We start from the raw sequence: 12,931 nt of genomic DNA on the forward strand, positions 1-12,931 counted from the left end.
ATCTCATCCGTTACTTCAGCAAAGCCCTTGCCCTTTCTGTGGGCTACCCAAATGCAGCCCAAGCTGCTCTGTCACTGCTCTCTTCAGACCCTCCTGCCTCCAGTACACACATTTTGCAAAGCCTCCTATTACTACATGTGTTGATGTCCTCTTCTGACCCAGGCACTCTCAAGAAAATTTTCTTGCCAGAAACATTTGTCCTGCGTGCTTTGAGAAAAGTAGTTTGTCCTTTTGCTGTCAAGGTAGCCCCGTAAAACAAAAGGGAGAAGAAATATAACCAAGTCTTGACCATTCTTAGTTATTATTCCTGCTTGCTTTCATTTATGCAGACAGAAACACCACTACTCCCACTTTTAAATCACGCAACATTCATTAGCCTTTGAGATCTAATGATGCCAGAAAAGTCAGGTTTCAGAGGTGCAGATCTTGGGAAGGAAAAGGCTTCCAGGTGGCCTTTCCTACCCCAAACAAGAAAAACCTGCTGTGAAACGCTGCTGCTAGAACAGCTTGAACATACTGAAACAACCCCAGCTTAAGTAGGATCCCAATGATCTACGCTGCAAACACTTTGATTCATGTCTGGAACCAACCTGATCTTCTGGAGTCCACTATCAAGTCTGTTAAATGGGTACTTTTCCTTTGGGCCAAATGCAGTGGCCAAGTGTAAATAAGGCAACACTTACATACTCTCCATAAACACATGGTATCAGCAAGTCTGCTTCTGACCTTTTCTTTCCATAAGGACGGAGAAACCAGATCTGCTAGTTTTAGGCCTGACCAAATACAGGTTTCCTGCCATTTGAAGTTCAGCAGTGCCCAGACAAGCGCTGGATAAAGCCAGACTGCTCAGAGCTTTACACGAACACTTTGTAAGACCTGATCATCAGAGTATCAGGCTGGCTTCCTCAGCATGCATATCTGGTTTTCAACAAATGTGCCCTCCAGATAGATTACCCTGCAATTATTGGGATAATGATTAATGCTGAATATTGATTACTGATGAACACTGATTGCTACTAACTATTAGTAGCAATAGGCATAGACACCATGCTCTAGAACATGCACAGAAGATATTTACAAAGTTGGCAGATCTGGAAAGTTACTGAACAGCTTTGACAATTACCCTTATAACATCTTCCTCACGGATGGAAGAGAAGTGGCTCATTATATTGTTTTATGTGACACTGCTGCCCCGGGCTTCAGGAAGACGAATGTACCACTTGCCTATGGAGATTTCTCCTGTAAAGGATCCTAGGGAGGCAGCAAGCGGACAGGTAGGAACTACATGTGACAGCTGCTAGTCTGCACATGATATTAGTCACTTGTTGTATGTGAGGAAGGTGCTCAGACAAGGTACTGGCAAGTGAATAAAGAGCTCTACAGATAAGCACCAAGTTTGGAAAGAATGAGTCTTCAGTGACCCATAGACAAGGATGTTCTCAGCCTGGTTCCCACCGCTGACACAAACTGCAGTAATTCCATGGAGCATAAGGCGTTGCTCTGCTGTATCTGTGCAGTTCCACTGAGATGGCTGCCCAGAATTCCCAGAAACCTCTGCTGTGGACTGGTGTATGCAGGCAGCCAAAAGCCTGGATTAACTTTAGAGCGAACCGTGATTGAGTTAAAGACACGTTAAACATTTCTAGCATTGGAGGCTAACCTCTACTGATTAAAGTATCTTACAACTCCCGAATGAAGGGGCTGCAGCAGTGACCACCAGGCAGCAGAAACCACCACAGGCATGTTCGCATGCTCTGAGTGAGCTCTGTGAGTAATTACAGGAAATGTCTAGGCCCCTCCAAAGACCAACAAGGAGTCTTGTATTTAATAGGTTCCGTAATGAATGAGAATTCAACCAGGGAGCTGAAAGTGGTGTTAGTTCAAGTGGAAATCTTGAAGACCTAGGTGAGTAATGTTGCTGAGACAGATTTCTATTCCTCTGACTGCAATGCACAAGGTAAATGGGATGAATGAAATCAGATTTCACCACCTGGGAGCCAAGGTTCCACTATAGAAGACATTATGAACACAGAGAGAGATCTGAGCCTTCCCTTGAAGGAGAGATACCCTGAACACAATGGCATACAATCACAGGGCACAACTGGTGAAGTTTACGAAGACCCTGCCTGCATCAAGGAATAGAGAATTTATCGGTCGGGTGAATTATGCTATGGGGAAAATTAACTCCATCTTAGCCAAACCCAATGTACATATGTAGTTTTTAATGCATTAGATGGCCTGTTTGGTCACTGTTACTGTCACCCTAAAACCTGTAAGTCAGCTGGGAAGGTGACGGGTACTGGCATACTGCTATTTCTGCTGTCTGAATTCCTCAGACCTAGCTTTTCACAGCACAAGGAATTTTACACTGCTGGCTCAGTGTTTGGCTGGTAAAAGGAAGGCTCACGAGCTATTATGTCCCACAGTTTCAGAGGAATTGAGTCTGGGCTTTGTGCTCTGTGCCCACTACAGATCTAAGACAGGAAGGCAAAGAAAAGGACCAACCATTGATGGCTGCAGCTGAGCCTGATTGCAGAGCAAAACAGCCCTGCACAACGCTTATCCTACTGTCTCAAGGTGACATAATAGGTTACAGAAGTTTAAATGAGTCAGCTATTGATTTCCAGGTTTACACCAGCATAATGGAGCAGAATTTGACCTATCTAAACATCCCTTTCACTCTTCCAATTTCCAAACACCACTGTGAAGCACCACTGACACATTTGAGATGCTGCTCTTCTGGTTTACACGTAACATTTCCCCTGATGACTTCACCCCTTTTCATAGTCCCTCTGCCTATAACTAAATGCCTTTATATTGTAGCTGTTTTCCTTTTCACCACTTTCCATTGCAGCAGTCATAGATCGTTCAAGTATAGGGGTATCAGACACTGCTCCCATCCCAAAGTAGAGGCAACATTCAGACAGAAGTGGTTTTCATTGAGCTTTGATACAGTAACTCAGTATGGTACTCAGAGTGGAAACTTCAGCTTTAGTCTGCCTACACAAGCTGCTATAGCAAGTTCTGGTGCTTATTTAACCAGATTTCTTCTAACAATATGCAGAATTTCCCCTCTGGTTCCCACAGTGAAGAGTGCTGAAGAAAATACTCCCAAGTTCCACTGCTTGGCTTATTCCCCAAACGAGATCAGATACTGAAACACGTTCTTCGTCTGAATACCAGACTGGTGGCCAGAAGGTCAGGATTGGTTCTACACAGCAGTGGCTTGAATATCCTACACCCCCCTGGCTATCTGGAGAGTTTCATACTACCGGAAAGAAACTAAAGAAGTTATTTCAGGTTGCATTAGAGGGCATTTACCTTTAAGCGGAATACATTCATTTTTTTTTTCTCTCCTCCTGGGTCCAAAGATCTAGATTTCACTAGATCTTTCTAGAGAGAAGAGTTTGGGAAAAACTGCCACAAGACTGTGTTGGTAAAAGTCTCAGGATATACTGCTATCACCAAGTGCAGACAGTGTCTATTTGCTCTGCCCATGTTCCTGGTTGATGCAACATGAGCTATGTCTAAGAACGTATTTATGAGCACAGAACTGTGCCCAAATTAGACAGTTCTATTTCGTCATGGGGTCTGAGTGCACAGGCATAGCCTTAGATATTTTGAAGTAAAGCAGTCTCTCAAAATCCTCACTGAATTCATGCACCTGTATAACAAACTGTCAGCCCAGCTTGCACCCTGGATAGACTGATGGAGGAAGCTTGGATTGATGAAGATCATCTGGCAGAAACTTGCACTAGTATTGTTGAGCAATCCTGAACGTCCCATACTTCAAACTGCCTCTTTCCAAAGCTGTCACCCTCCTCTCCCTCTCCAGGGTGAAATAAACTTCAGATTAAATTAATCCCATGGTCAACCACGACAAGTCCTATAATCTTACCTGTGTCTATTCTCTGCAATACTATTTGTTTCCTTTTGCTCAATGGAATGAGTTTTCTATGGCGATCTTTGGTTTTCTTCATTTGGTGCGAATGTTGTGGGTTATTGACTTTACTGAAAAGCAACATCGCCATAGGTATGGCAAGATAAAGGTAGTATCAAACAAAAGCAGCACAATTGTCCTCAGCTTCTCTGCACTTACAAGCACATCTAAAAGAGTTCGGAAGTATTGGTCTTTGTAGACAGCTATAAGCATAACGGATAATTTCCACGGGTTTCTGCATGGCAGGTATGCTGGTATCTCCATCAAGGAAATGAGGAGAGATGACAATGGACCCTACACGATTCAATGTGAATCAAGCAGAAGCCACTTTATTGTTCCCACGATCCCTTTATATACGGAGTTTTCTATCTCTACATGTGGTCACGCGCCCTTTGATTGGTAAAAGCCCTCTTGGACGAGGCAATCACGCGGCTCGGTAAGTGTCCTTATTGGATCACCTAATTCCTGGTGTTCTTCCCATGTATCCGACTGCAGATGTTTTCTTCCTCTTATCTTCTTCTTGGTATGCAGCTACGTGTTTAGAAGAAGCTCTCTGATGGCTGGTTCACATCCTCATATCTTCTTCTTGGTATGCGGCTGCATGCTTAGAAGAGGCCCTCATATGGCTGGCTCATCACATGTCCACTGTCCTCCAAATACAACCCCACAATTCCCCCTTTTTCTCTTTGAACCAGCCAAACTTTCTTCAAGGAATTAGTAATCATGTTAGACACTCCCTTTAAGATACAGGGAACGATTAACAATACAATCACAATTATACTTAAAGTTACAATGCCTTGTTTACAAAGATCTAAAAGCCGTCCCATTATGCCCCAACCCCTTAACCACTTATCTAAACCTGAATTGACCACCGTTATTTTGTTCATGTTGTCTTCTATCTCCTTGAGACTTTTATGAATTGACTTCAAATGGTCAGACAGACTCATACAACACATCCCTTCAAAATCCTCACACCCGTGACCCTGTGCTAAAAGCAAAAATCAATTGCAGCTCTATTTTGCAAAACAGCATGTCTTGTGCTATCTACATCATTAAGCATTTCCATAAGTTCTACTGACGCTAAATTTATCTACTTTGCGGCCCAACGCCCTAACTCAGTCATGTCTCCTAATGCTTTTGCTGCAGCTACTCCAGGTGCAAACAAGGAGACGATAACTCGAGACGGCACATCCCAAGATTGTACCTGATCGTTACAATCGGGCCTCAGTTGTATCCTTGTTGACAAGTAATATTGAGCTCTAACTTAAACAATATGTCATTTGACACATATCCCTTGAACCATTGTGACTGATAACCTTCTACCCCGCGCGTGCCCTAGAACTTTGACAATACCATCCCCACAATACTCGCAAACATGCAAACTCCAAGGCTCCCAAGTTCCACAGGTATGGCACGAAGTCCTTAGGTGCTGGGGTGTTTTCGGGTGGGTCATGCAACTTTTCTTGCCATGGCTTTACCCACTTGGCTGATATCCATCTGGTTCCTGTATCTGTAACAACACATGCATATCCTCTTCCCCATGTGATTAACTTAAATGGTCCTTCCCAGGCACCTGTTATCCCGTTTTTAATCATTACCTTACATTGTCTGCTCTTAACTTCTTCCAACCCTCCTTGTAGACCAGCCCCATGTTTTACCGTTGGTGGCACCAAGCTATCTTGCGGCAATCGTAAGAGATTTAACACATATAGGACTTTGTTTAATCTATCTGTTGGTGATATAGTACTTTCTCCCCCTTTTTGTTTTTGAAGCAAATGCTTCAATGTCTGATTCATACGTTTGACCATAGTCTGACCGGTAGGTGAATGGGGCGTACCCGTCACGTGAGTAATGCCCCAGAGCTGGAAAAACGCTTGCGTGGAATGAGCTACATAGCCAAGGCCGTTGTCAGTTTTGATTTCTCGTGGCACGCCAAGGGCCGCTATAGCCAAACGCATGTGATGCTGCACATGTTTGCTAGATTTGCCAGTCTGAGCTGTAGCCCAAACCGCAAGATAAAAACAATCCAGGCAGACATGCACATATTTTTGTTTATCGAATTCTGGGACATGCGTAACATCCATTTGCCAAATTTGTAAAGGTCCAGTACCACGAGGATTGACTCCAGGAGCCAAGCCTCCGGTATACTGTTGACAATCAGGGCACGACTGGACAATGCCTCGGGCATCTGATTCAGACAGCCCAAATTGGCGGTGCAGTACTTTGGCTGACTGGTGGAAAAAATCATGAGACTGTCTGGCTTGCGCGAACCGGTCCGTTGAGGCGCTACCAGCTTGTCGGCTCTCCGGTTGCCTTCCGCTAAGCCTTCGATTATTCCTGTGTGACTCCAAATATGGGTGATAAAATATTCACATTGTCTTTCTGACAGCAATAGCCACAACCTCCGAAATAGTTTGTACAATACCATATCGTTTATCTCTTTCAGCAATGCTCGTTCTATACGTGATACAACTCCTACTACATACAGTGAATCACAAACAACACTGACTGGTGTTGTCTTCCATCGAGCAAACACTTCTACCACAGCTCGCAACTCCAAATGTTGTCTGGAGCCTTGACAGTCTGTTAAAACTATATCATGCCATTGCCCATTGGCCTGCCACATGATGGCAGCCTTTTGAGATCTTCCTCCTGCATCTGTAAAGACTGTAGCACCGTCTACCGGACGTGCAGAGCGTCTAGGTTGCTCTTCTATTTGACAGGAATGTAGTACACTAAAAAACTTGTGTGGTGGATAGTGCACCTTTACTTCACCTGAATAATCCAGCAACGCCACTTGCAATAAAATACACTGGCGCAAAGCCCAAGCTAAATATTCTGCCACTAAAGGTATTATGATAAAAGATGGTTCTTTCCCTGCTATTTCAAGAATTCGATTTTGCCCCCTCATGATTAATTGTGCTAGCGCCTCCATTCGTGTTGTAACTGTCCACTTTGACTGTGCCGATAAAAACACCCACTCTAATAACCGCAAGGGATCTCTTCCAGGAATCCATTGCAGTATTACAGCAAAAGGGTGCTGCTCACTATTGATTATTGCTAAACCTATCCCATAATCAGGGTTCCAGCGATAGGTGTAGGCTTTACTAACTTTTATGCTAATCTGCTGTAAAGCCTCTTTGGCCTCATTTGTCAATGTCCGGGGTGCGTTTGCACCACCTTCTCCCCTGCGTAACCTCATTAGAGGTGCCAACTCCTCATTGGTAATACCACATAGGTCCTCACCCAGTTTAAATCTCCTAACAATTTTTGTACATCATTCAAGGTGTGGATCTCCGTCCGGAGTTCCACCTTTTGAGGTCGAACAACTGCTTTGTCGATTTCCCAGCCAAGATACTTCCATACTTCTGTTTTTTGTATTTTTTCAGGGGCCAATTGTAGCCCGTTTGACTGCAACACATTTTGTAATTCAACAATCAATTGGTCTCCATTCAGCTGTTTTCCGGCTATCAAAATGTCATCCATGTAATGATAAATAAGCAAGTCTGGATGCGCTTCACGTACCGGAGTAAGTGCCCAGGCCACGTAAACCTGGCACATGGTTGGTAAATTTTTCATGCCCTGTGGTAACACTACCCAGTGGTACCTTTTCATAGGTTCACTTTTGTTTACGCTCAGTAGAGAAAAAGCAAATTTCTGATAATCTTCTGGATGCAGGGGAATGGTAAAAAAGAAATCTTTTAAATCGATAATTAAAATGTCCCAATTTTTTGGAATCATATTTGGGGAGGGTAATCCAGGCTGTAACGCCCCCATATCCTCCATGACCTCAATAATTTTCCTCAGATCATGCAATAGGCACCATTTGCCACTTCTCTTTGGAATTGTAAAAATTGGGGTATTCCAAGGGCTTATGGTCAGTTTAATGTGACCTTTCTCTAATTGCTCTTGTACCTTTCCAAAGCTAAAATTAAGGGATCTGGCAGAGCTCTCTTAATTCCACATTCCTTCTGCCACTCCTGCTGGTTTCTTAACGTGAAAAACATATCTGCATACATTACTTCGCTCTGTTGATATTCCATTATTGATTTTACACACACACACAAGGGATCCCACAAACACACTCCACACAACTACAATACCTAAAACACAAACAAAATCCAATTAGACAAACAACTATTAATGACACAATCACAACATACAATGCAGCCTTAACCATATTATATCGTCAGCACCAAAATCGTTACCGTGATAATCCACAAAACTAGGTCAAATACCAGCAAGTCACAAACAGAAACAAATCCAAATGGATACCAATCGAGCGCTAGCAGCTGGGTGTATGCCTTTACTTATGAGATTTCTGTATCTCAGGTTATGGAAGGCTCCAAACAAAAGGTTAACCCACCAAAATCCAAACTTCAAACAGGCTGCCGTGCAGGACGTCTCCTATGACTTACGGAATGTTAACCAAAACAAAACAATATTTACAAAAGAATACCTTCTTAAAGATGGTACTTGTCTGCTCCCGCAGTGATCCAAGTGAGTCAAGGGGTCCCTCCGGGAAAATTTCCCGGGGGCCCTAGGGAGCCCTGTTCTCAGCGGGTCCTGCAGCCGAGCAGAGAGGGTCCCATCTGGGGTGCCAAATTGATCTGTAGAACTCGTTAAGAACTTGCCAACTTAATTAGTTCGGTAACACTGCTGGCATAAATGAGTGATTTCTCCTTGTCCTTCTACTTATCAGTTAACTTCGCTACATCACCTCCTGAACACCTGCTTAGTTTCAGCTACTCCTTAGCTACAATCCTGTTTTGGTTACAATAAATTTTATGCGAAGGTCATAAGGTTCAAAAACTATGTCAGCTACAATGATTCATCTTAGACAAGGACCCTTATTGTGTTCTTTTGGTCGGGCCTTTTTTAGGTTTGGAAAGTTTTGTTGTTATATACAAAGCCACCAAGCTTAAAGTTACTTAGAACTAAATTTTCTTATTTACAAAAGATTATATTGCATTTTGTACTTCCTTGTCTCAAATCCCCCTTTTTTCTATCCTTTTGTAAATTCTTTTGCAATTTTTATTTTTTTTTTTTTTTTTTTTTTTTTCACTAACACATTCGGAATAATCCCTCTCCATCATCTTGTTGGGTCCCCATCAGTTTTAGCAGTTTCATCTCTCGCCTCCCCCAACCCCCTGGAGCTTCCTGCAGCTTCGCCTCTCGCCTCCCCCCACCCCCTGGAGTTTCCCGCAGCTTGCTATCGCACCCTCCTCCTCCCCCCTGTGTTCTTCTTGAGTGATTTTGTCTCTTTCCAAGTCCTCCAACTTTTGAAGCAGTTTCTGTGCCCAGTCCGGTTCCCTGTGGGGCTCGAGCGTGGATGATTTTCGCAGAGACGTTGGTGGGGGAGGCATGGGCGGAGGGAGAGGTGGAAAAAGCGATGGCTGGCTCTTGGAGTGAGATGGGTTGGGTGGGACGGGCAGCGGCTCTCCCCTGGGTGGCTTTTCTACGAAAGGGTCGGGAGGCAGCGGTACGGACCAGGATTCATTCACTTCCATCCCCTCGTTTTTCCGGGGATCCATCTCGTCCTCTGTCGGAGATGCCGATGGGGCAGCGGGGGAAGGGACAGGGAGCCGATCGAAAACTTTGATCTTAGGCGATGGGGGCTGTAAAGCTATGAAAGCTCCGGCAACAGCTGATCGCACTGCCCTCATCGCTTGAAGGGTCGTTAGAATCAGCTTCCAAGTTGTTGCTAGTCCCTTAGCTTTTTTGTTGCCGTCGCTTACGGCATCCCATAACCGTTCCCCAACCTTTTGCCAAGTTTCGACCTTAAAAGCAGCCTGTGGATCTGGGGGGAACCATATTAATAACTTTCGGAGCACAAGCTCATCGTGTTTAATTCCTCTCTTAGAGAGTATATGTAGGAGCAGTTTCACAATCGCACTTTCTTCCTTTGTTACATTCTGCCCCATCTCTTATTACCGGCTGCTCACCTCCAAGGGTGTCCCGTTGCAACGTACATTCTTTTTCTTCACGGACCGTCCTCCGATCCGTCCCGACTCCAGTCCCGCTGGCTCGGCTCTCCAGCCGGTCCTCTCCTTCGGGGTTGCTCCCAGTACTATCATATGATGATCACGTCGGGGTCACCAACTGAGGAGAGACGACAATGGACCCTACACGATTCAATGTGAATCAAGCAGAAGCCACTTTATTGTTCCCACGATCCCTTTATATACAGAGTTTTCTACATCTACATGTGGTCACGCGCCCTTTGATTGGTAAAAGCCCTCTTGCATGAGGAGATCATGCGGCTCCGTAAGTGTCCTTGTTGGATCACCTAATTCCTGGTGTTCTTCCCATGTATCCGACTGCAGATGTTTTCTTTCTCTTATCTTCTTCTTGGTATGCAGCTACGTGTTTAGAAGAAGCTCTCTGATGGCTGGTTCACATCCTCGTATCTTCTTCTTGGTATGCGGCTGCATGCTTAGAAGAGGCCCTCATATGGCTGGCTCATCACATGTCCACTGTCCTCCAAATACAAGCCCACAAGGAAATTCTTGTAATCATGGTAACAGCAGTAATCGTCCTTCTCCAAGACTTCCACAACCTTCTTCTTAAAGAAAGCTGTCATAATAAAGGTTTCAACAGCTATCTGCACCTTGCTCTTTGGTGCAGGGGCAGATGGGATGTAGAGGTCATGGCAATAGAGTTCATGACAAACTCCTTCACATACTCCAGATGCATTTGGGCAATGTATAAACAGGTATTAGGGTCTGAGTGAAATTCTATACTTCGAATGAAATGAAAAGATCATAAAATGATAGAACAGGCCAGATTGAAAGGGATCTTGAAAGGTCATCTGATACAACCTTTGTGGGAAAGGGAGCCTACCCACTACCTTCAACAGGTGTTGATCCAAGAGGCCCTGACGTAATGTCAATCTGAGTAGTGAGACTGCCAGCCAAAGCAGTCCCGAGCAAAGTTCAGGTTCTGCACACACTCCAATGTTGGAAGAAAACGGGTATGTATTTTAGGGTAACGTGTTACTCAGTGAAGTCATTCTTGCATGTAGTTCTTGTTAAAAATCAGACTTGGTGCATTTGTAAATGTTGCAATCAAGGCTTTGATACTTGAGTAATCAATGTTTGCTCTAAAGTTCCCAGCTCATGATTTTAGAGAGAATGATCGCTTCCAAAGCTACCCTTCTCGCCACCTCCTCTGATCTACCCCACACTCCTTGGACAATAGTGACTTCTTAGAGGGCTTGAGGGATGTTCCCAGTTCAGAGAACAATGCTCTGAGCCTGCAGACCAGCTGCAGGTTGCAGCCTAGAAAGACTGGTTCTGGAGACCCTTGCCACTTTTCTTTTCTCCATACTACTGACAGGTTACTGTTTTTCTGTTGGTCTTCCTCCTTCTCTGCACGTTTGACTTTCTCACAGGCTTTTTCTATTCCCTCCCCACAGGCTGTTTTCTCCAACCTCTCCAGACAGCTCTCTCAAACTGTGGCCAAGACCACCACAAACTCTCTGTCTAGAACAGCTGATTTGCCAAGCTTTGTCATACCACATGTCATTAACCCAGTTTTTGTGTGCCAGACAACACCACACAGCTTCTGGGTAGAGAAGAGGACTAATTACAGGAGCAACTGAACTGAAGACTCATTTGAAAGACCAATATTTGCCTAGGATGTTCAACATCTCAGTAGAACAGACCAATCACTGTAGGGCCTAATTCCTGCTTTGTAGGTGACTGGGTGTTGTTTCAGTAGAGTTTCAGTAGAATTGTGTCAGCAGGGGTCCTCTTAGGCTCCGTAGAAATTTTCCACAGTCCTTATATGCAGAATTTACTAAATTTCAGCTCCCCCTAGTTCTTAGTGGGTACTGAATGCTTAATATCCTTTGGCAGATGAAACAACCCTGTTCTGCCAGTAGATGAATAAAAAGTTCTGCTCAGGAGCCGACGCTACATGGATCATTTCTGTAGCATTTCGAGTCCCCACCACAGAACTTGTGAAAATCTAGGGGACATTAAACAGGGGTTCCAAGCTTCCAAGAACGACACGTTTTGTGGTGCGTTTTGTGGTGCATTTTGTGAATGTGAGCCATGTATTGCATCCTTGTGCTCCACAAAAATCGCGGAGCAGCTATATATATCAAGCTATCACTGAGTCTTGGAGAATATTTTGTCAGACACAGGTCTGGTCCCAACCACCACATATACCCCTGGCCTAAGAAGTCAAACTTTAGTTCCAGTCCTCATGCAACTGCTCTGACTTGGCAATGTGTCAAGATCAAGCAGAGATCTTAGTCTGCCACAGGCAGATCAAGACCACTCTAGTCGACACATGAGCTTCTAAAAGAGTGTGTGTTTTTTAGCCATATGTGAAAGATAACCATGGTAGGCGAGAGCAGATACACTGATCATTACTGAGAATAAAGACTTCAAACCCAAACCATGGTGGTTTCCTGTGTGTTGTCTCGCTGAGCCCAGTCTTGGATGAGAAAATATGAGTAAGGGTGAATACCCTGAGAGCATCAAGAAGACCCCCAGGCGTTCCAAAACATCTATTACCACATCAAATCCTACTTTTCACTTTCTCCCAGACAACTTGTTGTCATTATTGCCTGAAAACACTGGTGAAATGAGGGAGCACTAATTGCTTTTTCTCATGGTTTTCTGTTTCTGAATGTTGTTTCCAATCAAGAAAGCAAAAAGGAAAGAAGAAATCACAAGGTCTGCCATTTATGGGAAGGAAAAGACACTTCAAGAGCAACACCTGCAAGAGAGATCTAGCTGTAGATAAGTCTGAGGAGGTGAATACACCATTAGCAGCAACTAATAATCCATCTGTAGCTAGGACGTTCGTAAAGAAAGAAGGCCATAGCCTGTACCAGAAAGTGCCTATCTAATTACAATGGGATCTCTGGCTGAACCTGCCCATGAGTCTTGCCTGGTGTCATTCATCGCCAGCACTTTTGTTTTACAGTTACCAAATGAACACAACAGCAGCTTGGATTTGGGGATGAGAGACAAATGA

Source organism: Strigops habroptila, chromosome 5 (assembly GCF_004027225.2).
Source record: "Strigops habroptila isolate Jane chromosome 5, bStrHab1.2.pri, whole genome shotgun sequence".
Taxonomy (NCBI): domain Eukaryota; kingdom Metazoa; phylum Chordata; class Aves; order Psittaciformes; family Psittacidae; genus Strigops; species Strigops habroptila.